Raw genomic sequence first — 26589 nt, 5'->3', positions numbered from 1 at the left:
GTGTGTGTGGGGGGTAGGTAGCTTCACAAGCAGTGAAGCAGGTATGCAGGTGTTTGTCTTTCTCTCCTCCTCTCTCTCTCTCCCCCTCCTCTCTCAAGTACTCTCTGTCCTATCCAATAAAATGGAAAAAATGGCCACCAGGAGCAGTGGATTCATAGTGCTGGCATTGAGCCCCAATAGTAACCCTGGAGGGAAAGGAAGGAAGGAAGGAAGGGAGGAAAGGAGGAAGGGAGGGAGGGAGAGAAATACAAACATGTCCTGCCCAGTGGGGTGCTTGTTTGGCTACTACCATGTGGAACTTCTAGTCAGGGGGTTGCACACAGCCTCCCTGACTCTCAGGAGGTGATGTCACAGTCCCTGTGCAGTCATTTTGGCCATAGAAATCTCAGATGAGGTTCTGTGTCTACAGAACTGAATCTGAAAGTTGAAGAGTGCTGGTCTTGTGTTGCAGGAGAGAGACCAGGAACTTGTGGCGGCATAGTAATACAATTCTTTATTCATGCAGGAGCTCCAGAGCCAGGTGTGAGCACAGCGAGTTAAGCCATGTGGCACCAAACTGCAATGGCCAGTGTCCGCCTCCCTGTCTGCACGCCTGCCCTCCTCCAGGTCAGGACACGGAAAAAAAAAAAAAGGGAGAAGAAGAGAGAGAAACCAGAAACAGAAGTGGCTTTATAGGATAAAACCAGAAATGGCAAGTCAGAAACGGAAATGGCTAAGAAAGGGGGTGGAGAAAAAGGCACCAGGGGAAGGTAGAACTTCCTTAGCAACTGTTGTGATAGTTTTAACTGGTAGGATTAATGTTACCCTGCAGGCAGGGCCGGTCTCGAGGTAGAAAGAAGATAGATCAATGGGTGGGGACCTTTCAGGCAAAATAATGATTATGTAAATAGGCCATAGTATCAGCAATGGAGCAGGGGAGGTTGGCTTAATGCCTGACAGAAGAGTGGCTGATAGCCCCTCTTATCCCAAAGTGAGTTCTCCCTCAGGGTCCTTGCTCTCTCACCTGGGAGCTGGCCTCAGCAGACGCTGCTGCCAGCCGTGTAGTGATTCTTACTTCTCAGCCTCAGCCTTACTTCTCAGCCTTACTTTCCTTTCCAAGAGGCCCCAACACTTGTGCAAATTCGCTGGCCAGATTCCCAGATGCCGGGGAACCCTGCCAGGCACACTGGCCCTAGTGAGCCTCTGGCAGGGCTCAGGGCATGTTAGTCCATTACTCAAAGCGTCCTTAGGACCTCCCTCTCCGTGGACACATTGCCAGAGACTCTAGCACTCCCCCACTGATTCCAACACTGTCAGTTCAGCCCCCTCTTCTGTGGCCCTGGCTCCATGTTCTATTCCTGCCACAAAGGGAAAGTCATGTAAAGGCTACTGCCTGGGGCCACAGGAAGCTGAACAGGACTCTAGGTTCTCACACATCAGGCCCTTCCCACCCCAGGGCTACCTCCAGAGTGTTCTTCTAGGTATCTGCAAGGCTAACTCCTGTTACCTTCTAGCCTAGTCTCAAAATCTCCTCAGTACAGCTTAGCTCCCAATTCTGTTTAAAATTGCAATCAGGATCCACTCTACAGTCTCCTCCCCATTAATCACTTTGCCACACGCCACCACACTTTTTTTTTTTTTTTTTTTTTACTGTAGTACCTGCCTTCAGTCACACCACAGGATGCACTTCTTCATTTTGTTCACTCTTCACTGACTGGCTCCCTCTGTAAGGATGATACTTCGTGGGAAAGAATGTTAGCCTCATAGGACTAACTTTCCCTCTTTGGTTTTGTAAAATGATGCTTAGCACACTGGAGGCTTTCAGGAAACACTCACAGAATGAATGGATGAATGAATGAACTTTCAAATCCCCAGAGATAGGTAGAATCAGGGGGTCAGTATCTCACTGGGGATTCCAGAAGAATCAGTGACTAACACCAGGCCACGCAGACCTCAGAGCTGCCACTGGGCTAGTTCAAAGGTCCTAGTGGAAGCACAATGCAGATTCTCATCTATGGAAGAGGCATTCAATTAAAAACAAAAAATTGACAGGGGGAAGATTGGACGAGGTAAAAGGGATATGAAATAGATGTAAGGGGGCTTTGGTCACCTAAAGCTCTTGGTGCATTCTACTCTGCTCTGTCCTTAAAAACAGACTGGGGCCCTGGGAACAATAGAAATGGACCTGCTATACGTCCAAGAAATATACCTTCTCTCGATCTATCCAAAGAACATGAAAACACCTATCCAAAGAGATCTCTGCACACCTCTGTCCATAGCAGCACTACCTAGAATAGACTAAACCTGGAAGCATCCCACATGTGCAGTGACAGATGAGTGGCATGTAAACACAGTGGAATATTACTCAGCTGTAAGACATGAAGAAGTCATCTCCTTTGCTGCATCTTGACTGGAACTTACCTCACATGCTAAAGTGAAATAAGTTAAGAAACAAAGGGGAAAATACAGGGTGAAATTTAGACTCACTGTAATCTATTACAGCAGAGCTAAGGACTCTAAAGGCAAAAGGGGGAGCTGAGCTGGAGAACCAGGGCATGATGGTGGCGGAGGAAGTCTTCTGTTGATGGTAGGAATGGTATGCAGACAGCTGCAAAGAGGAGATGAGGAATTGTACTCAGGTGGCGACAGCTGTCTTATAAATCATTATCTCCCCCACACACACCCCCAAGAAAGTAAGTTGGAAACAAAAACCAGGTGGGAGGGGGCAGGTGTCTATAGCCAACACTGCTGGAGAAAAGACTAGGTGCACCTGTGGACTAAACCTCTGGGCTGAGTGGGGATGCTACCACCTAAGGCCAGTTGCTAGAAGAATGATCTGGATGTACTGCAAGAAACCACTGCACCAAACCCAGTGTGCGGTTTGAAACAATGAGCCTTTATTCTTGTATTTGATAGAGAAGGCGTGTCTGCTGAAGTAGCCAGAGCTCAGTAGGGCAACCTCTGGTGACTGCAGCACTGGTGGCTCGCCTGGGGCTGATTGTTCTGTGAGGGCCTCCCTTGTGGATCTGGCAGAGGGCAGCCTGCTGGAGGAAAGGCTGGAGGGGGTTGGGCATCTAGCAGATAACTTGAGTTTGTTCTCTGGGCAGCAGCAGCACAACTCCAGGAGAGGGGCTGCAGGCTTGCAAGGCTGTGGGATTCATGCCAAGCCAGCCACATGCAATCAGCTTCCTATTGTTGAGTGGGTGGGTGAACGCACAAATTCCAGGGTGGGAGAATACACTCTGCCCCTTGTGAGAAGTGGTAGCAGCATTTGTTGCAAGGAAAGGAACACTGTGGCCATCTTCGAGACTATTACAGACTGGCTTATGATAACAGAAACACAGAATGTCCAGCAATCGGGGTCAAGCACTAGATAAATAGTGAGGATGAGGGAGAAGCAGTGGCAGGAAGTAACTTCTATGCCAGAAATGAGTTTATTCAGCCTTTGAACAAACAGCAGAGTGGGCATCTACTGTAGGCCAGGCACTGCTGCCGATGGGATGCAAGGGAAGATGGACCGGGGTGTTGTTAAAATTTCGGCGGCTCTTGCCGGGCGGGTAGCTTCACGGCGGGTAACAGAGACGCGGAGACAACGGCTGGGCAGGGAAGCTGTATTTCTTTATTCAGGAACAACGATTCATAAACTAAGACAAACTAATCACCAAACAGAACCCTGCTGTCTCCTTGCGGCGGCGCAAGCACTCTCTCTTACTCTGCAACTCAGGAACCCTGGAACTCTGCAACTCTTCAACTGTGGAACTCTCTCTTACTCTGTAACTCTGAAACTCTGGAACTCTTCCTCTGCAACTCTCAAACTCTGGCGGGTTTCCTTGGGGCGGGGCCAAGCGGGTCCACGAAATTAGCAGGCCTGATCTAATTCTCTTGGCGGGGGAGAACTAGAACCCAATGTAAAGCATACAACACTGGGGACTCCTGATCCAGGACAGGGGACAGAGGAGGCCACCACCTGTCAGCTTGTCAGCTGTCCACGGTTGTGCTTGTGGTAGTGAAACTGTGGGGGTGGGTGGGACAGGGAAGCCTAAGCAGTCAGGGGTGGAAGAAGGAACTAGGATAAGCTTCAGGAAAGAAGCTCTGAAGTAAGATTCCTAGCACTCACCTTGCCAAAGAGCTTTGGGAGAAGCAAGAAGAGCATCGAAGGCAGGAAACTGGCAAGTGCAGACGCCCCGGATAAGAGGGTGTGATGTATTGATTCTGTGTGTGTGGCTGGAGTGAGTGGAGAGATGTGCAAGAGAAAGAAGGACATGAAACTTTCCTGAAAGTTTCTGAAAAAATCTGTAAAAAGACCAGACTGGGGTGGGGGGTACGGGGGTAGCTCAACAGGTTTAGCACAACAGGTTAAACGCACATGGTGCAAAGAGCAAGGACCACTGTAAAGATCCCGGTTCGAGCCCTGGGCTCCCCACCTGTGGGGGGCAGGTCGCTTCACAAACAGTGAGGCAGGTCTGCAGGTGTCTATCTTTCTCTCCCCCCTCTGTCTCCCCTCCTCTTTCAATTTTCGCTGTCCTATCCAACAACAATATCATCAATGGCAACAATAGCAGTAACGACAACAAGGGCAACAACAATGGCAACAAAATGGAAAAAAATTGCCTCCAGGAGCAGTGGGTTCTTGGTGCAGGCACCGAGCCCCAGCGATAACCCTGGAGGCAAAAAAAAAAAAAATAGTAGCACCAGGGGGTCGGGCAGTAGTGCAGCGGGTTAAGTGCACATGGCGCACGCAAAGCACAAAGACTGGCTTAAGGAACCTGGTTAGAGCCCCCGAATCCCCACATTAAAAAAAAGAAGAAGAAGAAGAAGAAGAGAAGAGAAAGAAAAAGAAGAAAGAAAAAGACCAGAACGGTCTGTTGGAAAGATCACCTGTGGGACCAGGTGGTGGTGCACCTGACTGAGTGCACATGTTACAATGTGCAAGGACCTGGGTTCAAGCCCCCAGTCCCCACCTGCAAGGTAAAGCTTTATGAGTGGTGAAGCAGAGGAGGTGTCTCTCAATTTCTCTCCCACTCCATCACCCCCTTCCCTCTCAATTTCTGGCTGTCTCTGACCAATAAATAAACAAAGATAATACAAAGAAAATTAATTGGGTTGGGGTTTGCTTTCTTTTCTTTTCTTTTTCTTTTTGGTTGTGTGATGGGAATAGAATGATAGAGTGAAGTGAGATTAAATAATTCCAGTTAAGCTATTTGAACAATCCAAGCATGAGGTAGGAGTTGGACAGATGAGAAAGATTTAGAAAGGCAAAAATCCAAGGATGGGGACCAAGAGATAGCTCAGCTAGGCAAACATTTAGTGTGTGAGGCCCTGAGCTCAATTCCTGACAGTGAGCCATGCACAGTAGCAAAGGGGAACTCCATAAATGATGGGACAGTGATTTAATGTCTTTCCCTCTCTCTCTTCTCTCTCTCCTTCTCTGTTCCCCTTCCCCAGTATGTAAAATTTAAAAACTGGGCCAGGGAGACCACTTACTTGAGTATAGCTTGAGGCCTTTGGTTCATTCCCTAGGCACCATATAAACAAATAAATCTAGGATGGTTAATTTCCACAAGGAAACAAATTTCTAGACTATTGTTTGGGCTTTGTCTCAGCAGTCAGATAGATAGGGAGTAGTATTACTAAACAAGATCATTTTTAAAAAGCTTGGTTAAAGGAAGTGACCTTAGTAGAATGCATAATTCAATTCCAAGCATCCTGGCAACAAAGGCAAAGAGAAACCAGAATAAATGACCTCGCCTGACCTCTCTTCACAGAAAGTAAATCTGAGTATCCCAGACACCCAGCCTCCCTCACATGTCCAAGGGGCATCTCCTGAGGGGTATCACCATGCAAAGGGCCATGAGCCCAGCACAGCCATGATGTTCACGGCTATATAAACGAGGCAGAGATGTTCTTACAGGCTTGTTATCTCTGAAGGCTCAATAGGAGCTGACAGCAAGACTCTACATCACAGCTTTCGGGGCTCATTTGTGTAGGAAGTCAGTGACATGGTCTCTGGGTAACTCACTCGTTATAGAGTTCCGAGCTCCTACTATCTAAACTGTGACAGGATGAACTGGGTAGGAACAGAGGGAACTTGTACTAATGAATACACTTTATTTTATAAACTTGGAAAATAGGAATTCATGACCTCAGTGTGCAAAGTGGTGCCCCAGGATACTTTTCAAGGAAAAAAAAATTAACGGAATTCCCAATTCCAGCAAGTATCATCAAGCATAATTCAATAACTTTGTGCCTTTTTTTTCTTTTTATGTAGAAGTAATTAAAATTCATTATGGATATCTAAATCAAATGGATATCTAAATTATGGATATCTAAAATCTCACACACACACATAACATAATTCAGGTTTTTTTTTTAATAGAAACAAAATGACCTTTAATCCCAACACAGGTTAATAACTGCTATTAATATTGCCCTATGTAAATGTCCCCCCGCTGGTTTTTGTAGGCCTACCTATAAGCCTTTATTTTTTAAGTTAGAGTAAGGCTGGTTGGGAAGATAGCATAATGATTATGCAAATGACTTTTATGCCTGAGGTTCCTATGGTCCCAGGTTCAATCCCCAGCACCACCTTAAGTCAAAACTGAGCAGTGCTCTGGTCTCTCTTTTTCTCTATGTGTCTTTTTCTCTGTATCTCCCTCAATAAAAATAAATAAAAGTATTTTTTTTAAGTGAGGATTTTATCACTCATATTTGCAGGTAACAAATAAAATGTTTTATTGTAAAGGAAATTTCAGGCTTCTCCAGCTTTCTTAAAACTATGTCTGTCTTTTATTTATATATATATATTTTAATTTCTTTATTGGGGAATTAATGTTTTACATTTGACAGTAAATACAATAGTTTGTACATGCATAACAGTCTTCAGTTTTCCATATAACAATACAACCCCTACTAGGTCCTCTGTCATCCTTCTTGTCATCCTCCCCCCAATTTTAAAATATTTTTACTTTATTTGATTGTTGTCATTGTTTTTAACCAGAGCACTGTTTAACTCTGGCTTGCGGTGGTGCTGGGGTTTGAACATGGAACCACAGAGCCTCAGACATGAAAACCTCCATAACCATTATGCTATCTCCCTGCCCGCATGTATGTCTTTTATCACTTACACACCCTTGAGAGCAGCCACTCTGCCAGTTCTCACCAGCTTTCCAAGAAAGAGAAGAGCAAGCCGCTGGCATCCTTGACTTTCTCTTGCCAAGGACTCAGTCGTGCCATTTAAAATAGAGATCTCTGGGCCTGGCATTTTGGCTCAGAGAGAAAGAAATATGCTAATGTACTATGCCTGAGAGTAATTAGCCACCCCAAGGCCACTTATGAACAGGTTGTATGGCTCTGCGGTCTCTTCCTGGGGAACTTTCCGAGGGGAAATTCTCCTCTGCTGACTTTTCCACAGGGACACAGCCTCCACAATGCCTTTGTCTCCCCCTACAATTTTCATCATGACAGACTGTAGAAATGGTCACAGTCCCTTACCACTTTCTCCCACCAAGAAGTCAAGTTTATTTCCTTACCAGTGGGTCAGAGCCTGTGATCGATAGAAGTGACAGATGTGACAGTGTGTCAGTTCTGAGCCTTGGCTTCCAGAGGTCTTACTGCTTCTACTCTTGTTGCTGTTTCCACTAACAAACCAATAAGCCTGGGCTCACCTGTCGAGTGAAAAAGAAAATTCTAGAGAGAGAGGCCCCATTCATGCTAGCAGCTCCAGCAGACCCTGGAGGAGCCCATGAGAATCAGCCCACATCAGGGGAACTAAAGGGAGCACTTCACAAAACTGAGAACTGAATATGCTGTGGTTGTTTTGAGTTAAGCTTTGGGGCACTCTGTCACACAGAACAAGCCCATCGGAACAGTCCCTGAGCCTGTAGGAAACAGACTAAGCTAATCACTGTGTAGGACCTGAGGATTCCAAGGGCAAGAGGTGTGTGGTCATGGATTTTTTTTTTTTTTTAATCCAGGGTTATTGCTGGGACTCAGTGCCTGCACTATGAATCCACTGCTCCTGGAGGCTATTTTTTTCTCCCTTTTGTTGCCCTTGTTTTTTATTGTTGTTATTACTGTCATTGTTATTGCGGTCATTGTTGAATAGGACAGAAAGAAATTGAGAAAGGAGGGGAAGACAGAGAGGGGGAGAGAAAGACAGACACCTGCAGACCTACTTCACTGCTTGTGAAGCGAACCCCCTGCAAGTGGGGAGCTGGGGGCTTGAACTGGGGGCTTGAAGCGCCAGTCTGTGCGCTTAACGCCATGTGCGCTTAACCTGATGTGCCACCGCCCAGCCCCCAGTCATGTATCTCTTTTTTTTGGGGGGGGGAGGTTACTATGAGGACTGGGGAGCACTCCAGGTGTGCAGAGAGGCCAGTGCTAGGAGCTAGGGCTAGGGAAAAGGGTGAGATGGTCCAGGCAGCAAGAGAGAGAAAGAGAGAGACAGATCTGTAACACTGTCTCACTACTCCTGGTTTGGAAAACCTTGGAGAGAGAGAGATTTCTCTGGCCCACTGGGTGAAGAAGCTAACCATTATCTATTATAAGTTCCACCACTGAATAGGAATGATGGGGGGGGGCAGGGATGGGACTGTGGCGGGTGGGAGGGCACTTGGTCAGCACTTAGCCCTGGGAACCCATGGTCTGGGCCTGATAGGCGCACACAGGGTTTATGAGGTGACCCAGGAGGTGGCCCTTTGTGTCAGGCTGTCTGGTTCTTCACCCATGCATTCAGGACACTTGCCAGGAGTCCCTCAGAGTTGCAGCCATTGTCTGAGCCCCTCTTGCCCTCTTTTTATGGGATGGTTTATGTCTGCTCCTCAACCCTGAGAGGGGACCTACACAAGAGTTGCTAGGCAGCTGCTAGCGCCTTTCTCTTGTAAGCTGGGCTGCTATTGTCTCCTGCTTTATCTCCCTTAAGGAGCCATGACCCAGGTGGCTGGATCATTGCCTCCAAGTCTTCAGTGTTATTGGCCCGTAAAAGGGCAAAGAGCAAACAGAGCAGTGAGAGGAGCAGGTGAGAGGGTTAGAGCCCCACCATTAATAACTGCAACAAAGCATGGGGCAGAGACTCTGGGCTTTAGACACATTCCCCACAGGTTTTTGTGAGCTGAGCTATTACCCAAACTTCAGAGTCAAAAGAATATCCTTGGCCTAGCATCGGCTTGGACCCCTGGAAAATCCCTCTTCCTCCCAAACCTCCTCCTCTGTGTTGTTTGTCTTCAACTGAATCCTTTCTTTGGCAATTCTAATTATATCATTTGCTTTTATCTTTCCCCACACTTTATCATGCTCCTTTTTTTAAGTTAAAAAATAGATATGAAAAGAGATTTACCAGACACCCAAAGATAGTGTGACATTCTGAAATATTTTTCCTCTCTCTCTCTCTCTCTCTCGTGTGTGTGTGTGTGTGTGTGTGTGTGTGTGTGTGTGTGTCTGTCTCAGCATCTATATAGATAGATCTGTAGCTGCTGACATTTCGGGTGAGATAATTCTTTGTTGTGGAGTTGCCCTGGGCATTGTAGGATATGTAGCAGCATTGCTGGTCTTTATATTTGTGATAACCAAACTTGTCTCCAGACATCGTCAACTGGAATAAGACTAAAAATATTGTTTTCTTTTTGCTTTTTAAAAATCATTGGGAGTCGGGCTGTAGCGCAGCGGGTTAAGCGCAAGTGGCGCAAAGCACAAGGACCGGCATAAGGATCCCAGTTCGAACCCCGGCTCCCCACCTGCAGGGGAGTCGCTTCACAGGCGGTGAAGCAGGTCTCCAGGTGTCTATCTTTCTCTCCTCCTCTCTGTCTTCCCCTCCTCTCTCCATTTCTCTCTGTCCTATCCAACAACGACAACAACAATAATAGCTACAACAATAAAACAACAAGGGCAACAAAAGGGAATAAATAAATATTAAAAAAAAATTTAAAAAAATCGTCACCAGGGTTATCACTGGGACATGGTGCCAGCTGTATGAATCCACCAGTCCTGGTTGCCATTTTTTTCCTTTTCCTTTCCTTTTCTTTTTTTTTTTTTTTTCTCTATTTTATTTCATAGGACAGAGAGAAATTGAAAGGAAAGGGGAAGATAGAGGGGGAGAAAGAGACACCTGTAGAACTGCTTCACTGATCATGAAGTGTCCCCCTACAGGTGGGGACTGGGGGGGGGTCTTGAACCCAGGTCCTTGCATATGGTAATGGGTGTGCTTAATCAGATGCACCACCACTCTGACCCCTTATTTTCATTTTTTTTTTCCAGGCTAACTATACCACAAACTCCACATCAACTACTGGAAATCTCCAACATCATTTGCAAGAGGTGTGGAGCTGCCTATCAGTTGGGCTCACATGTGAAATAATTTGTCACCAGTTCCCCACTACTGGGTCTTGTATATAAAACTCAAATTATACTGCACACATTGTAGTAGAAGCTGCTTTTTAAAAAAAATTGTAAAAATTTAGAAATCACTAGTGGTTTCCCCTGATGTCCGGGGGAGCCAGTGAAAGACAGTAAGTTAACTCATCTACCCTAGCACAGGACATGAACAGCGAAACACAGATGATCATGGGGTCATGACTCAGCTGTAGAAACTCTTCTAGATGTCAGGCCCTACCTGCTCCTCAGGCCCCATCTGACACTCATTTTTCTGGTACTGAGTCTGGCACTAACTATTCATGTCCAAACCCTGGGAGCTGTTTTTTTTTTCTTCTTTTGTGGCTGTTATGTCAAGCACAAGTTCCTTTCTTCCAGCCCTGAGATCCCTCCAGGGCTCTATTCCAACACCTCTGTTTTTGACTTGTTTTGAAGTTCTGTTATACAAAACTTGCTGTACATAACACATGTGTGAGTATGAAAAACAAATGTCCACAGTTTAAAATGTAACAGTACAACAAACACCCCTTTATCTACCACCCAGGCCAAGAAATAGAACATTTCTCAAAAAGCAATAGAACACTCTCAGATAATCCACAGCTAGAGTCTTGCCTGAAGATCTGGGATTTCAAGTCTTTGCTTCCCTGGGGCTCAGAGTGGATGGGGAAGGGCCCTGGAAAGAACAACAGTCAGTGGCCCAAGAGATGACACAGTGGATAAAGCATTAGACTCTCAAGTATGAGGTTCTGAGTAGAACATCAGTCAGTGAGCACAGACTCTTCTCCTTGGTCCAGCCCCCACCCCCCATGCCCCCATCTGTTGCCCTGAGCTCTGAGTTGACTGAGAGAACATCTTTCCCCATCTTTGAAATGGAAGATGGTTGAGCAGATGAAGTGAGCTGCCTCCTTTGGTAAATCCTAATCTGGCTCCAAGAAGGTGGTGCCAAGGCACAGAAGCTACTGTTTTCTTTATGGTAGAGAGTTTCTGGGTGGATAATTCTGAACTATGCTTCCACTCTGCTATCTTTAGGTCTACAATCTCTGCTGGTGGGGATGGAGAGGGGTAGGGAGCATGAGGGAGATTAGGGAGGGGCACAGGTTAGACTAGTCAAGAGGGATCGTGCTTCTCCACTGCCATATCATTGCAGAAGCAGGAGAACTCACTGAACGTCATAAGGTCCAAGTGGTGAAGATGAACTAGAAGAATCTAACTAGAATCAAGATGGTGGCTGTCAATTCTGTTACATAACCTTGAGCCTCAATATACAGCCATATACACCTGATGTTATGATAGTTCTGAATGGACACATACAGTCAGAAAAAAGAAGACAGTCCTGAATTCCAGGAAAACCCTATCTGTTCTCATAAAAAGGCTCCTCAGCTGGCTGGGGGGGGGGGGGGGCACTGCCAGGGTTCTGGTTTTATTGCCCAGGGTGGTAGGAAGGATCTTCCCAAGGATCTCCTAGGGGAAAGTGAGCTCTCTTGAAATGCAGTATGGTTGGCCTTTCACACTCTCTGACTCAGAGTCTACATGTAATTGAATTCATTTATTTATTGGAGAGGGACTAGTGCCTGCTCAGCTTTGGTTTATGAGGGTGCCAGGGATTGAACCTGGGAAATCGGTTTCTTCAGGCATGAAAGTCTGATATGTCCTCTCAGTGGCACTATCTCCCTGGCCCTACATTTTCATAAGATCCCTGAGTGAGTTAGCCACAGGATAAAGTCTGAGAAGTGTTGGTTTAGGGCATAGTCTTCTCCTTGTAATAGGAAACGGTGACAGATTTCTGCAAAAAACCACAGCTCATAGCACCAGTCAGTCCTGATTATTGCTCTAAAGGGTGATGATAACACAGGAAGAACAAACTGACTAGAACTTGAAGAACAGCCACTACACAATTTTTAAATAATATTGGTTTATAATACTGTATAGGTTTCAGGAGTCCGTGGTCATAAATCAACATTGTATATACTTCATGAAGCTCCCACTAGAAATCCAGATCTAATATTCACCATATAATTGACCCCTTTGAGGAATCCACCCTTTCCCTCTTCTGTTATAACCACTCTGTGGTTTTTATAGTCAACTTTATTTTGGTGTCATTTGCTTTGTCCGTTTCTCTGTCTACCAAATATGAGTGATATTATATGGTGTTTTGTCTTTGTCAAATTTCACTGATCAAACTACTATCTAGGTTCATCCATATTGTTACAAATGGCAAGATTTTAGTGTGTGTGTGTGTGTGTGTTGTCTCCTGTATTATCTGTCAGTGGTTACTTAAGTTGTTTCCATCTCTTATCTTTTTTTTTTTTTGGCTATTGTAAATAATGCTGCAATAAACATAGGATTGCATATCTCTTTGCATTAGTGTATATTCCTCAGGTAAACAACCAAACGTGGGTTAGCTAACCCATATGGATTTTAATGTTTTGAGGAGTCTCCATATTGTTTCCCATAATGGCTGCACCAACTTACATTCCCACCCAGAGTGAGTCCCCCTTTCTCTCCCTATCCTCCCAACATTAGTTCCTTATCTTTCAGATAATGGCCAAAAGGATGACTATTGTTATTATTCCCCGGGGGGAGGGGGAGCACACTTCCATACACTGTTTCTGACTGCTTTTGGGTCAGACTCAGTGAGCAGAAAATGCTTCTGGTTAAGCAGAAGTTTCTCCCACTGGTAGTGTTTATGTTTTCCAGACTTCAATGACAGCTCTGCTCTGTATCTCTCCCTGCTGAGGACGGGGGTAATCGGAAGAGCTCACAAGTGCCCGATCTCTCCCTCTCCTTCCTCTCCCCTCTCCCCCAGCACTGCTCATTTGGTGGTGCTAGGATTTGAGTCTGGGACTTCTGGCACCCCAGGTATGACAGTCTGTTGTGCGACTTGTAGTACTATCTCCCCAGCCCTCCAAGTTGCTTTATATATATTCCCTTTTTGTTCTTTGTTTTCATTGTTGTTGTAGTTATTACTGATGTCATCATTGTTGGCTAGGACAGAGAGAAATGGAGAGAAGAGGGGAAGACAGAGAGGGAGAGAGAAAGACAGACACCTGCAGACCTGCTTCATCACCTGTGAAGTGACTGCCTTGCAGTTGGGGAGCTGGGGGCTCAAACCGGGATCCTTACGTCGGTCCTTGAGCTTCGTGCCACGTGCACTTAACCCGCTGCGCTACCGCCCAACTTCCTCAAAGTTGCTTTTTAACCACACAGCTTCAAGGTGTTAGGCCCCCAACCCTTCACAGACATGCTGTCAGGCTCCCATCACTGTGTGCCATTTATTTTGCCTGCCACCAAAGGTCTTTGTGTTATTTGGGAGAAAGTTTCCAGGTAGCCTTGTACCAGAGAGGAAGTCTTACCAGTAGATGTGTACATGGGAAGCCTAGGCAAAGAATAAGACATTATTTCCCCCCAACAACTCATCTCTTGGCACATAAAAATGGGCATTGGGGACCCTGCTGCTCTTTATTTTGGATCCCCCACCCACTCACCTCCACTTCCAGTTCTGCCAAGGATCCTAACTCAGTCACACTCTCTGCTCCCCATCCTAGGGTCCTGGCTCCGTATGGTAGCAAATCCATCCTGTAGAGCCCTGAGAGGGTGTCAGCTGGAGAGGAGCAAGGGGTCTCTCTTTTACTAAACTGTGGTGTGTCATTATTGACATCGACTGTGGAATCTCCCTGTCTGGCATTAGAGTAGACTAGAAACAACAGGGGAATAAAAATCCCATCTCCCCTGATACTGCCGATGTGGTTTCTGCTGTAGTTAACACAATGGGGAGCTGAGGAGTGGGACACCCTGGGGTGATTACAGCTTGCTCTGAGGACTAAGAAGAGAACAACCTCGTATCCAACCAGTCTTAAGTCTTCTTCTAGCGTTTGCCCTTCTTCCGTAGCCAGTCAACAGCGTCAGGTTGAGCCTGATGTAAAGTTACCAGTCCTAATAAGAGGGCAAGACACAGCTCAGAGGAGGGCATGGATCTGGTGAGTGTAACACCAAGAAAAGCTGCAGCAGGAAACAGTGCTGAAGCCTAACATGTACTGACAAGGTGACAGTGAATATCTGTCAACTGCAGATGTTTTTCTAAGAACTGTAGATGTTATTGTTTATCCAGAGGAAACCATGCGGTGGAATCACAGCTAATAAGTTGGGACTGAGGTAAAGTCTTCCAGTTTCACTTCTTTCAAGGGTGTCACAAGACCTTTAAGCCTTGGGTCAATATTTACCACTTTCTACATGAACCTTCAAGGCTGAGAAGGTCTTCACTGGACCCAGGCTAGCCACAAATACCTGCAAATGTGTGTATGTCCTGCACAGTCACACAGGGCCAAGCTCAGTGGCTATGTTCCTGACTGCCTGAAATTTCTAATGACTTCTGAACAAAGATCCTCCATGTTCATTATGTACTGGGCCTCTTCAGTACTGAAGCCAGTCTTGAAGATCAGGCATTACTACTGGCCTTGCCAGACAGTGCTTTTTGGTTATAGTTTTCCTTCCAATCAAAGCAAGAGGCCAGCAAAGGCAGGACCTTTGGGGCAAAGCCACAGCTGCCCGGGGTGGGGGGGGTGGATTGCCCCTCCATGTTGCTGGACTCCTCGGGAAAGGGCCTGGACCATCATCAGGTGGGGCTCAGTTTTTCCCAGGAGTCAAGTATCCTCACTCACAGTGATCCCTATTCTGATAGTGATATCCATCCCTCTGTCAGAAGTACATGACTAAATACTTTTATCTGCTTGGGACCCAGGGGGTAGGGCACCTGGTTGAGCACACACAATACAGTGCACAAGGACCATGGTTCAAGTCCCTGGTCCCTACCTGCAGCTCAGAAACTCCATAAGCAGTGAAGTAATGCTGCTGGTCAGTCTCTCTCTCTTTCTCTCCCTCCCTCCCTCCCTCCCTCCCTCCCTCCCTCTCCACCTCTCTATATCCTCCTTCTCTCTGTTTCTGTCTGTCTAAAGTAAATATATATATATATATATATATATATATACATATATTTAATGAAGGCATTTTAAAAAAACAACTTCATTTGCTGATTTCAGAAGTCCTTTTTTTGTGAACAAGGAGCACTATGTTCAGGTGTGTGTGTGTGTGTGTGTGTGTGTGTGTCTGTGTGTTGGGGAGGTGAGTGGTGGTGGTGGTGGTGATGGTGAGAGGGAAGGCAGTTGTCTAGTGTAATGGTGGATTGTAGATTGTCCCACAGCTGTAAAGGAGATTATTGGGACAGTTGGGGGAACCTGTGTACTGCTGACTAGATGAGATTATTGTATCAGTGTGGCTGTTTTTTGGGGTGTGATCATGGGGCTCTGGTTACTTCAGAGCTATCTCTGGTTCCAGCAGACATGCTAAAGGATTTATAAGGGAAACTTTGCAAAGGCTGCAGCTTGTTTTCAGGAAAAACATGTAAATATATTTATAAGTTTGCATATTTATTTATATAAAATGTATCAGTTTTGCCGAAGGAAGATGTGTTTGTCTTATAAATATTTCCCAGCAAAGAGTCTTGCTATATTTGTGTATATATATATATATATATATAGTATATATTTTTCCTGAATGAAATAGGTAGTAAAATATAAATATTATAAAGTTAAAACATAATAATTATATGCTACAGTATTTATAAAACATATATTGAGAGAGAGAGCAAAGCGACAAAGCAATTGTGGGAAAACTGTATCCAATAATGAAACTAGCTGAAAGTGTATATATTCATGCAGGGGGATAGTGCCAGTGATAGAACAGCAGACTCTCATGCCTGAGGCTTCAGAGGCCCCAGGTTCAATCCCTGGCACCACCATATGCCAGAGCTGAGCAGAACTCTGGCCTCTCTCTCTTTCAGGAAAATAAATAAATTGCTTAAGATAATTTTTTTTAAAAAACAATGCATCTTTTAAAAGTTGTATGTGTTCTTTCTGTCTCCCTTTGCTTTGAAATACTTTCTAAATTAAGCACTAGGAGGGGAAGCCCACCCCTTCTCCCGGTGGGACTGTCATCATCCATCACCCAGGTGTCTCCCTGTGGGCAATGCCTGAAGCAGATCTTGAGAATAAGACTCAAGCACAAGTGATTTGTTGATGTAGGGGATGACCCTGGAAACACCAGAGGGGAAGTGAGAGGAGAAGTGGCTTATCGAGAGTACACTCCCAGCCAGCTACGGTTGGGAGTAATGAGAGCTTCGCCCCACTGGGGAACTCGAGTCCAGTGGGACTTCTCAGACCTAGGGGATTTCTACAGCGGCACATTCACAGATGGAGGCTGCTCCCGAGATGTGAGTACAGGGACCACAGCAGCCAGAGGGGCCCTGCGGTTGGCCGCCACCACAAGGCCCAGCATCTGCTCTGACATCAGCCATCCGTTCTGTCACGCAGCCAATTTCAGTCACCTGGGGCCAGGTCCATGCCAGGTGCTGGGAAATAATGCTCACACAGTTCTCTCTACAATCCCTGCTCCCACAGGGGAATGAGAGCAAGCCCAGGAATCGAACAAACAAAAGCCAGGCACAGGAGAATTTACAACAGCGGTTGCAACTTCAGTGCACCCATCCTTGCAGCTCTTGGTCACAGCCGAGACACAGGGATATGTGAATGAAGCAAAAGGTCCTAAAGCAACTAGTGGATTTTAAAAATTAGTTTTTACAATTTTATAGTGATTTAATATTGATTTTAAAAACCATGAAATAACAGGGGTATAATTCCAAACCATTCCCACCACCAGAACTCTGTGTCCCCACACCCTCCATTGGAAACTGTATTGGGTCTCCCAAGGCTGGAGCTATAGTCTGAATATTATTTCTGTATCTATCTATATGCCTTTTTCTTCCCCTATGGCTGCCTTCTCTTCTTTTCTAGGTCACACCTATACCTACTACTACTTCCAAATTTCTTTTTTCCTCTTCTCTCTCTGATAACCTGATGGAGTTGGAGTTAAGAGACCTCTGGTCATCTTCCCCTAATATTTCTCCCTCTCTGGGAGTATGGATCAAAATTCTTATGGGGTACATAAGGTGGAAGGTCTGGCTTCTGTGATTGCTTCTCCACTGAACATGGACATGGCAGGTCGACCCATACCCCCAGACTGTTTCTGTCTTTCCATAGTAGGGTAGGGCTCTGGAGGGGTGAGATACTGGGACATATTGGTGAGACTGTCTGCCCAGGGAAGTCATAGTATGGAATCACAGTAGCATCTGCAACTTGGTGGTTGAAAGACGATAAAATGCAAAGCAAACCAAAATGATTAATAAAGAGGTACCAAAAAGTAAAAATAGAACAGATGAAAATAGGAATTAGAGTGGAAAAAAGAAAGGAGGTCTATTTTATGTTTATGTTCCATGGGGCCTATGACTTTAGTAATTTCTTCTAGAGCTTGATAACTAACATGAGAGTGAACTGTCTGGGGAGATGGTGTCAGAGTTGAGAACAGGGTTAGAAAGCTGAATTAAGGCAGAGAGTAGTTCTCAAACTTGAAGAAAATATATAAATGCAATGAACTGTTTACCTCATCAATCTGACCCAGGGCCCATATCTATTCCTATTCAGCACAGGAGCCTACATAACCTCTGAGCCCCTGTCAGTTTGAGCTCATGGTCACAGTTGGGAACATTCTAGGGCTGCACTCATTCTGGGTCAGTTTTCTTCGAGTGGTAGGGTAGGAAACTGGGGCAGTCTCTACCATTGCTACTTTATAGTGAGGGCAAGGTCCTGGAGAGAACCACACGAGGATTTATGATGATGCTCCTGATAGACGTAAACAGTGAACAACACAACAGACCCCTTTGTGGGCCCCCATAGAACCTTGCCCTCAATGTGGATCAACAATGGTAGAGAATGTTATCCATTCTCTGAAGGGAAGATGGATAACATAGTCTATCTACCACCTGAGGAAGATGGGTCCTGAAATTCCGGCAGCTTCGAACATTCCTACTCATGACTACAGAATGTGAGCTCAGACCTACAGGGATGCAGAGGCTACATAGGCTCCTAAGCTGAATATGGGCCCCAGATAAAATCGAGGGGGGGTCTACTGTCAACAATATTTATATACCTTTCCCATATTTGGGAGCTACTCTCTTCCCTGATCAAGCTTTCTGGTCCTTTTTACAGTCATGACATCATCTCCCCAGACAATAACTTGGGTCCACCTGCATATCAGATGTCAGGCTCAGGCAAAAACTAGTATAGTCATGGGCCCTTTGGAAGATAACTAAAATAGGCCTACTAGCTATCTACAGAACAGAGACCCCCAAATCTTCATCTGTACTATTCCAGCCTTTAGGTTCATGATTAGTCAACAATTTGTTTGGCTTTATATGTTAATTCTTTTTTTCAGCCACCAGGTTCCAGATGCTACCATGATACCAACTGAACTTACCTGGGCAGACAACCTCACCAATGTGTCCTGGAGCTCCACTTCCCTAGAGCCCTGTCCCACTAGGGAAAGAGAGAGAGAGGCTGGGAGTATGGATCGACCTGCCAATGCCCATATTCAACAGGAAAGCAATTACAGAAGCCTGACCTTCCACCTTCTGCACCCCATAACGACCCTGCGTCCATGTTCCCAGAGGGTTAAAGAATAGGAAAAGCTATCAGGGGAAGGAATGGGATATGGAGTTACAGTGGCAGGAATTGTATGGAATTGTACCCCTCTTATCCTATGGTTTTGTCAGTTTTTCTTTTTTTTTTCTTTTCTAATATTTATTTATTATTTATTCCCTTTTGTTGCCCTTGTTATTATAGCCTTGTTGTGGTTATTATTGTTGTTGATCATGTCATTCGTTATTGGATAGGACAGAGAGAAATGGAGAGAGGCAGGGAAGACAGAGAAGGGGAGAGAAAGATAGACACCTGCAGACCTGCTTCACCACTTGAGAAGCAATTCCCCTGCAGGTGGGGAGCCGGGGGCTCGAACAGGGATCCTTATGCCGGTCCTTGTGCTTTGTGCCACCTGCGCTTAACCTGCTGCACTACCGCCCGACTCCCCTCAGTTTTCCTTTTTTATAAATAAAAATTTAATAAAAGAAATGGCCAGTGATGATGGAGAGAGGGATCTATTAGAGGTCTAAGCCCACCATATCTAGAGGGGGAATCCAAGTATTCCCTGAGTAGGGCCCCAGGTGTTGGGGTGGCCATTGTTAAGTGATGGAGTCTCTTGCCCTTAAGTTGATTTTTCTTTAAAGACTCTCATCAAAGCCCTCCTTGCTTCAGACGACATGTGATAGCAGAGGCATTGGGGCCAGGTGGTGGCATGCCCAACCGGGGTCGGACACACATGTCACTGTGCAGAAAGATCTAGGTGTCAAGTCCTTGGTCCCTGCCTGCGGGGGGGGGGGGGGGGAGAGCTTCATGAGCAGTGCTGCAGGTCTATCTCCCTCTCTGTCTTCCTCTCCCTTCTCAAGTTCTCTCCATCTTTAGCCCATCAATAAACAGAATACTAGAAAAAAGAAAACAGAGGCCTCAATAAAATCTGGAACCCTTCCCTCTGAAACACCAAGTGAATTGTTTGTACAAGTGTCATCATGTCAGTGGCGCAGGCAGGATGTGTGATTTTAGCATCAAACGCTTCACCCTTCAGTCCCAGCATCTGTCAGGAAACAAAGGCAGAGATCAGTGCCTGGCTCCCGCAGACATCAAACCCTGGGCTCTGGGCAGTTGCTGTTGCTGTCGGTCTTCAGAAAAGAAAAGGGGGGGGAGAGGAGACAGAGGCAGGAGGTACCCCCTTGAGATCTAGATTTGTAAACCTATTGTTCTGAGTTGGCTCTTTGTCATTTTTCCTCCCAACCTGGTGTAGCGTGAGACCTTTCCTTTCAGTCCAGTATTTATGGGCTTTCCTGAATGGGGTGGGCGGGGACAGAGTAGGGAGCCCATGAGCCCTGAGGAAAGCCACCTGCCTGGGCTGTGGTGGTTCCTGGCTGGTGCCAGGCTGGTGCAGGATGGAGACTCCACCTCACCCTCTCTGCTGGACAGCTCTAGGCCGCCCACACCCGACACACTTTGGACCCAAAACCCTTCTCACAACCCTCTCACTTTCTGCTCTCCATCTCCTTCCCACCTTGCATGGTCTGCACCTCTGCCCCAGTCTTTCTCCTGCCAGCTCCATCCTGGCCCAGGTGGCTTTCTCTGGCCTCTTCCCCTTTGGGTGATCTTGCCTCCTTCTCACCTCCTCATGCAGGGATCTAAATGCACAGCTGCTCCTGGAGGCTCCTCTACCCCAGGCCTCCAGGGCCCTCAGAACCCTCCAGGAGGAGACCTTTACTCCTCAGCTCAGCCTGGAGCTCCAGCTTCCAGCAGGCACCTTGTATGTTCACCCCTGAGGCACAGACCTGACTGTCCCTACACAGTCAGGCTTCTTCCTGGAGAGGATTTCTCCTGCCTAGCTCCTCTCACTTCTCAAGGTGGCTTATTTATTTATTTTTTTTACTGGCCCAGTGTTCCCTCCTCTTTCTTCTTTTTATTCTTCTTCTTCTTTTTTTTTTTTTTAAAGATTTTATTTATTTATGAGAAATACAGGAGGAGAGACAAGAAAACAGACATCACTCTGGGGCATGTGCTGCCAGGGATGGAACTTGGAACCTCATGCTTGAGAGTCCAAAGCTTTATCACTGCGCCACCTCCCAGACCACTTCCCTCCTCCTTCTAGCTGGGGCTGGGGCTTCAATGCTGCCACCTCCAGCTGGCCCTCCCTGGCCTCCTCTTCTTGCCCACCCCCCTCACCCTCCTCAGCCCCAAACCCCTGCTCACCAGCAAGGGCTTTTGCTCCAAGTCCAGCCCTACACCACTGAGCCCTTCCTTCCCTGGGGCTGCTTCCAAGGCTCCTGGTGAGAAATACAGGCTCCAAGGATATATGAGTGTGTGGTGGGGAGATGTGGAGGGTGGTTGTGGAATGTGTGTGGTGTGTGGAGGGCAACAGGAAACGGAAGGATTAGAAGCTAAGCCTGGCTGAATCTCATCTGCAGGGAATGCTTTTCCACAGGAGGCTGTCAGAAAACTCTGAATCAAGCGACGGACCAGACCAGACCAGACCGGCAGGCTCTGGCAGAGACTTCTGAGCCCGGAACCCCACAGGGAGAGTGAGTGGTGCCTGTGACCATCACCCTGTTATCCGCACTGACCCAGACAGCCCTGTGTCATCAAAGTGTGTCCCTCTCACCCACACTGGAACCATGGCTTCTACATTTGTTCCCTCACTTTCCCCCAAATCTGGCTCCCATTAGAGAACTATTTCCCAAATTAACCTCTGTGCCCTCTCCAGGAAAGAATGCAAGAGAGAGTTCCGCCGACCGTTGTCCTTGGCTCTGAACACACCACGTATGTTTGAAAAGGAGGCAGTGATTTCCCATGCTAGACGCAGTCGTGGGGGGATCGTTCGCGGCAGTTATTCTGTGAAAGTCTGCTCTCAAGTTTTGGTTTTCGAGTGTGAGGTACCCCTTGCTCCCTGAGTGGCCTCGCCTGCTGCTCCCCAGAGGTGAATGTTTAATGATTTCACATTAAATCACCTTCCAGGTGCTGAGCAAGTGGAGGGGGGGAAAAGTATGTCCAGGGAGCTGAGAAGGCTATGTGGTGAGGGAGCGAGACAGCGACTGAACTTTATCTGTGTTCGTGAGTAGAAATCAAATCAACCACACCACGGAGTTAGCATTCCCCGCGCTTGTTAAGAAAAAGGTCAGAGCACAGGTGCTGATCAGGCATTCAGACCTCTCCCCACCTCCCGAAACGGGTTTCCTGACCGATGGAATCAGACACACACTGAGTTTTCTTTAAAGGCAGAGAGCAACACATGTTCGTGGAAAAGTTCAGGGCCCAAAATGTAATATGAGAAACTGCCGACCCAGGTTCTGATTCCAGCATATAGGGCACGGACTTGGAGTTTAGAATCAAGACTGCTCCTTTTCTCCAAGGCAAGGCCACCATATCTCCACTCCTTATAGCCTGACTTGATTTGACCCAGTTTGACCTACATGGAGATCTGGGACGTGTGCACCTCCTGTGACACTTGAACACTTTTGCTCTCTCTGCACCACTGAGCCCAGGTGACCCTCCTGGAGGACTGGCAGCCTCAGCTTCCTGGAGCAGAGAGGAGCCTCCAGCTGATGTCTTTAGAGACCAACTGACTAGGTGACGTGATGTCAGATACCTGGGGGAGGCCCAGCTCCATCATCAGCCCTGCTGAATCCCCAGCTGAACATGGACAACAGTAATGTCAGTTCAGACAAGATAAGCACACAAGTGGCTGGGTGAAATGTCTCGGCTGGGAGAGCATCAGACTGTCATGCCTGAGGTCTCTGGCTCAGTTGGCAGCCCCACAGGTACCAGAGTAGTGTACTCCCTCTTCCTCTCCTTCCTCTCTCTCTCTTCTTGCTCCCCCTCTTCTTCCTCTCCCTCTTCTTCTCTTTCTCACCCTCTTCTCCCTCTGCCTAATGTGAAATTCTCTCCTTCATATGTAATAAATAAAATATCTCTTAAAAAGAATAAGCACGCAAAATCACAACTGTGGGTTCTCAACATAGCTAATGCCAACTAACACACATCTGCTCATTCATTCACCCATTTGGTCACATCATAAACATTCACTGTTACTTCCTGTTAGGTTTCTGTGCTAGGCATTAAAAATGGGTAAACCTTGACCATGAGCCTTGAAGCCAAAGATGTAACTGATTTGTCTTCATAGCCAAGACTAACACAGTCTAGCAAGTCCCAGGTACTCAAACACTTTATCTTTTTAAAAATATATTTTTTGTTGGAGCTATCAGTGGTTTACTGTAAATAGAGTTGTTGGTACATGTGTAAAGTTTTATCAGTTTTCTGCAACACACTCCACCCCCAACCTAGATCCTCCTCCACCATTGTGTGCCAAGACCTAAACCCCCCCCAACCCACTCCAGAGTCCTTTACTCTGGTGCAATACAGCAAAACCCAGTTCAAGTTCTGCTTTGTGTTTCCCTGTTCTGTTCTCATTTTTCAGCTTCTGTCCATGAGTGAGATGATCCCATTTTCAGCCTTCTCTTTCTGGTTTATCTCACTTAGCATGATTCCTTCAAGCTCTATCCAAGGTGAGATAAGGAAGGTGAATTCATCATTCTTAATAGCTGAGTAGTATTCCATTGTGTATGTAGACCACAACTTACTCAGCCACTCATCTGCTGTTGGACACCTAGGTTGCTTCTAGGCTTTGGCTATTACAAACTGTGCTGTTATGAATATAGGTATATACAGATCTTTCTGGATGGGTGTGTTTGATTCCTTAAGATAAACCCAGAGTTGTGAGACCTTTCCTTTCATAGTATTCTCTAATTCCATTCCAGGCGGTTTACTTCCTAACAAAGTCCCAAAACCTAGATATAGATCAGGTCCCATGAGATAGAGCATATGTTCACATGCATCCATAAATAAGGGCAAACTATATACCTGAAAGCAAAAGTACACAATAGTCTGCAGTGAGTACCCCCCAACATTTCCTCTGCACTATTCCAGCCTTTAGGTCCATGATTGCTCAACAATTTGTTTGGCTTTGTATGTTAACTCTCTTTTCAGCCACCAGGTTCCAGATGCTAGCAGGATGCCGACCAGACTTCCCTAGACAGATGACCCCACCAATGTGTCTGGAGCTCTGATTCCCCAGATCCCCAACCTACTAGGGAAAGAGAGAGACAGGCTGGGAGTATGGATCAACCAGTAAACGCCCATGTTCATCAGGGAAGCAATTCCAGAAGCCAGACCTTCCACCTTCTGCATCCCACAATGACCTTGGGTCCATACTCCCAGAGGGATAAAGAATGGGAAAGCTATCAGGGGAGGGGATGGGATATGGATATCTGGTGGTGGGAACTGGGTGGAGTTGTACCCCTCTTATCCTACGGTTTTGTTAATGTCTCCTTTTTTAAATAAATAAAATAAAATAAAGATATACTCAGAGTCATAGGATAGGTAGACCTACTTCTAGCCTTCTAATAGTTCTCCTGACTACTCTCCAGAGATTGGACCAATTTACATTACCAGCAGTACGGGAGGGTTCCTTTGTCCCCACAACCTCTCTAGAATTGGTTGCTACTACCTTTTCTAATGTATGACATTCCCACAGGAGTGAAGTGGCATTTCACTGTTGTCTTTATTTGCATTTCTCTGACAATCAATGACTTGGAGCATCTTTTCACGTGTTTCTCTTGGCCTTTTGGATCTCTTCTTTGGTAAATATTCTGTTCACATCCTCTCCCCATTTTTGGATGGGATCTTTTTTTTTTTTGGCTGAGTTTGGTGGGCTCTTCATATATTTTGGTTATTAGCCTCTTGTCTGATGTATGGCATGTAAAGATCTTCTCCCATTCTGTAAGAAGTCTCTTTGCTGGGAGTTGGACGCTAGTGCAGCGGGTTAAGCGCACGTGGCACAAAGCGCAAGCATTGGTGTAAGGATCCTGGTTCCAGACCCTGGCTCCCCACCTGCAGGGGTGTCGCTTCACAGGCAGTGAAGCAGGTCTGCAGGTGTCTATCTTTCTCTCCCCTTGGTCTTCCCTTCCTCTCTCCATTTCTCTCTGTTCTATCCAACAACAATGACATCAATTACAACAATAAAACAACAAGGGCAACAAAAGGGAATAAATAAATAAATAAATATTTTTTAAAAAAAGAAGTCTCTTTGCAAGAACTTTACCTTATAAACACACGATTTAGAAGAATTTTCCAATGAGGGAGAATTATAGATCTCAAGCTTTAAAGTGCATATACTACTTGACTCAGCAACTTCACTTCTGAGAGTTTAATTTGAGAAAGGATTTTCAGGATGTGTGCAAAAATTTAATTATAAGAATGTCCTCTCATAGCCTTGTTTACTTGACTTTATGTGATGTGCTGAAAACACATTGGTTGTAATAGTGATCTGTTCTCAATGACAATTTAGTTGAAAAGACAACTACTAGTCATGAGTATGGGTCATTTTAATCCACGGTGGGGTAGCTTTGACATTTTTGTATCTTTGGACACAATATATTTAAATATTTTTTAGCATTACAGGAGATTTTTCTCCCCCCCCCCAATTTAAAAAATTCTAATTCTTTTTCCATCAAAGCATGTTTTTAGTCTGCTAGTATTAGGAATCAAATGTCTCTCAGTAGGGAGCTGGTTAAAGCAGCTACCAGCATAAGATCGGTGCTAATAATCCCTGGCATCTGTATATATCAAAAGATGGCTAAAATATTCTGGAGAAGCAAGGGTTGGAGGAAGAGAGGTTCAAAGCCTGAACTGTGTAGGGGAGACTGGAAACTGAGGCAAGATTTCTACATGACAATCTTGAAGGAGAATTCCTCCCCCACCCCTGGGAAACTTGAGTTCTTATTAAAAAAATCTTTCAACTGATTAAATAAATCCACTCAAATTATCAAGTGACCCCTTTATTTAAAGTCAACTCATTGAAGATATGAATCACAGCTACAAAACACCTTCACAGTAGCATTTAGACTAGACTTTGACCAAATGCCTGAGCACCATAGCCTAGCCAAGTTAACACACAAAATGTAGCCACTGCTGCCATGATAGTAATTCAAAACCAGTGGTTTTCCTAAATAGACTAGTACTATTTTCTATTTTCAAGATGAAAGTAATCACACATCAGCCCAAAGAAATATGGAACCTTACAGTAGTTGTCTCTGGGAAAATCAGATCAAATCAGATGTGATCTAATGTCTCTTTTGTACTTGTCTGCTTTTTGGTTTTTGTCTACAAGGAGATGACTTTGCTATTAAAGAAAACAAATAAATAAAAGGAATATCAGAACCAAAAAAAAAATCTTTCCAAATATCAGGACCATTGAACAAATTGGCTTTATCACTTATTGCCAAGGAGAAGTAAACCTACTGTGAGTGTTTAGAAAGAATCTAGTCTGGGGCGCTGGGTGGTGGAATATCCGCTTAAGTGCACATAGTATTAAGGGAAAGGACCCACACAAGGATGCAGGTTTGAGCCCCCGGCTCTCCACCCAAGTGGTGAAGCAGGTCTGCAGGTCTGCAGGTCTCTCTCTCCTTCCTTATTTCCCCCTCCTCAAATTCTCTCTGTCCTAGGCAATAAAATGGGGGGGGTGATGGTTGCCAGGAGCAGTGTATTCATAGTGCCGGCAGTGAGCTCCTGAGGTAACACTGGAGGCAAAAATAAAAATAAATAAATAAATAAATAAATAAATAAATAAATAAATAAATAAAATGAAAGAATCTAGTCTTAGGATTTGGGTTGCCAATGGGAAGTCTATGGAAGGTGTCAAGAAGTAGACACA

The 26589-nt window shown here is 45.7% G+C and overlaps 1 long non-coding RNA gene across 1 annotated transcript in view; it reads left to right on the top strand.

The window, feature by feature from the left end:
* The window catches only part of LOC132541704 (uncharacterized), a 36025-nt gene extending 25639 nt beyond the window's left edge, over positions 1-10386 (top strand). Inside the window, exon 3 of the long non-coding RNA XR_009552800.1 lies at positions 10231-10386. This is a non-coding gene — a long non-coding RNA (uncharacterized LOC132541704). The remainder of the gene's footprint in view (positions 1-10230) is intronic.
* Positions 10387-26589: the final 16203 nt, after the last annotated feature.

The sequence above is a fragment of the Erinaceus europaeus genome, chromosome 12 (genome assembly GCF_950295315.1).
Source record: "Erinaceus europaeus chromosome 12, mEriEur2.1, whole genome shotgun sequence".
NCBI classification, from domain to species: Eukaryota; Metazoa; Chordata; class Mammalia; order Eulipotyphla; family Erinaceidae; genus Erinaceus; species Erinaceus europaeus.
Note: the sequence above shows the minus strand (reverse complement) of the source record. Positions and strands in the feature narration are given on the sequence as shown.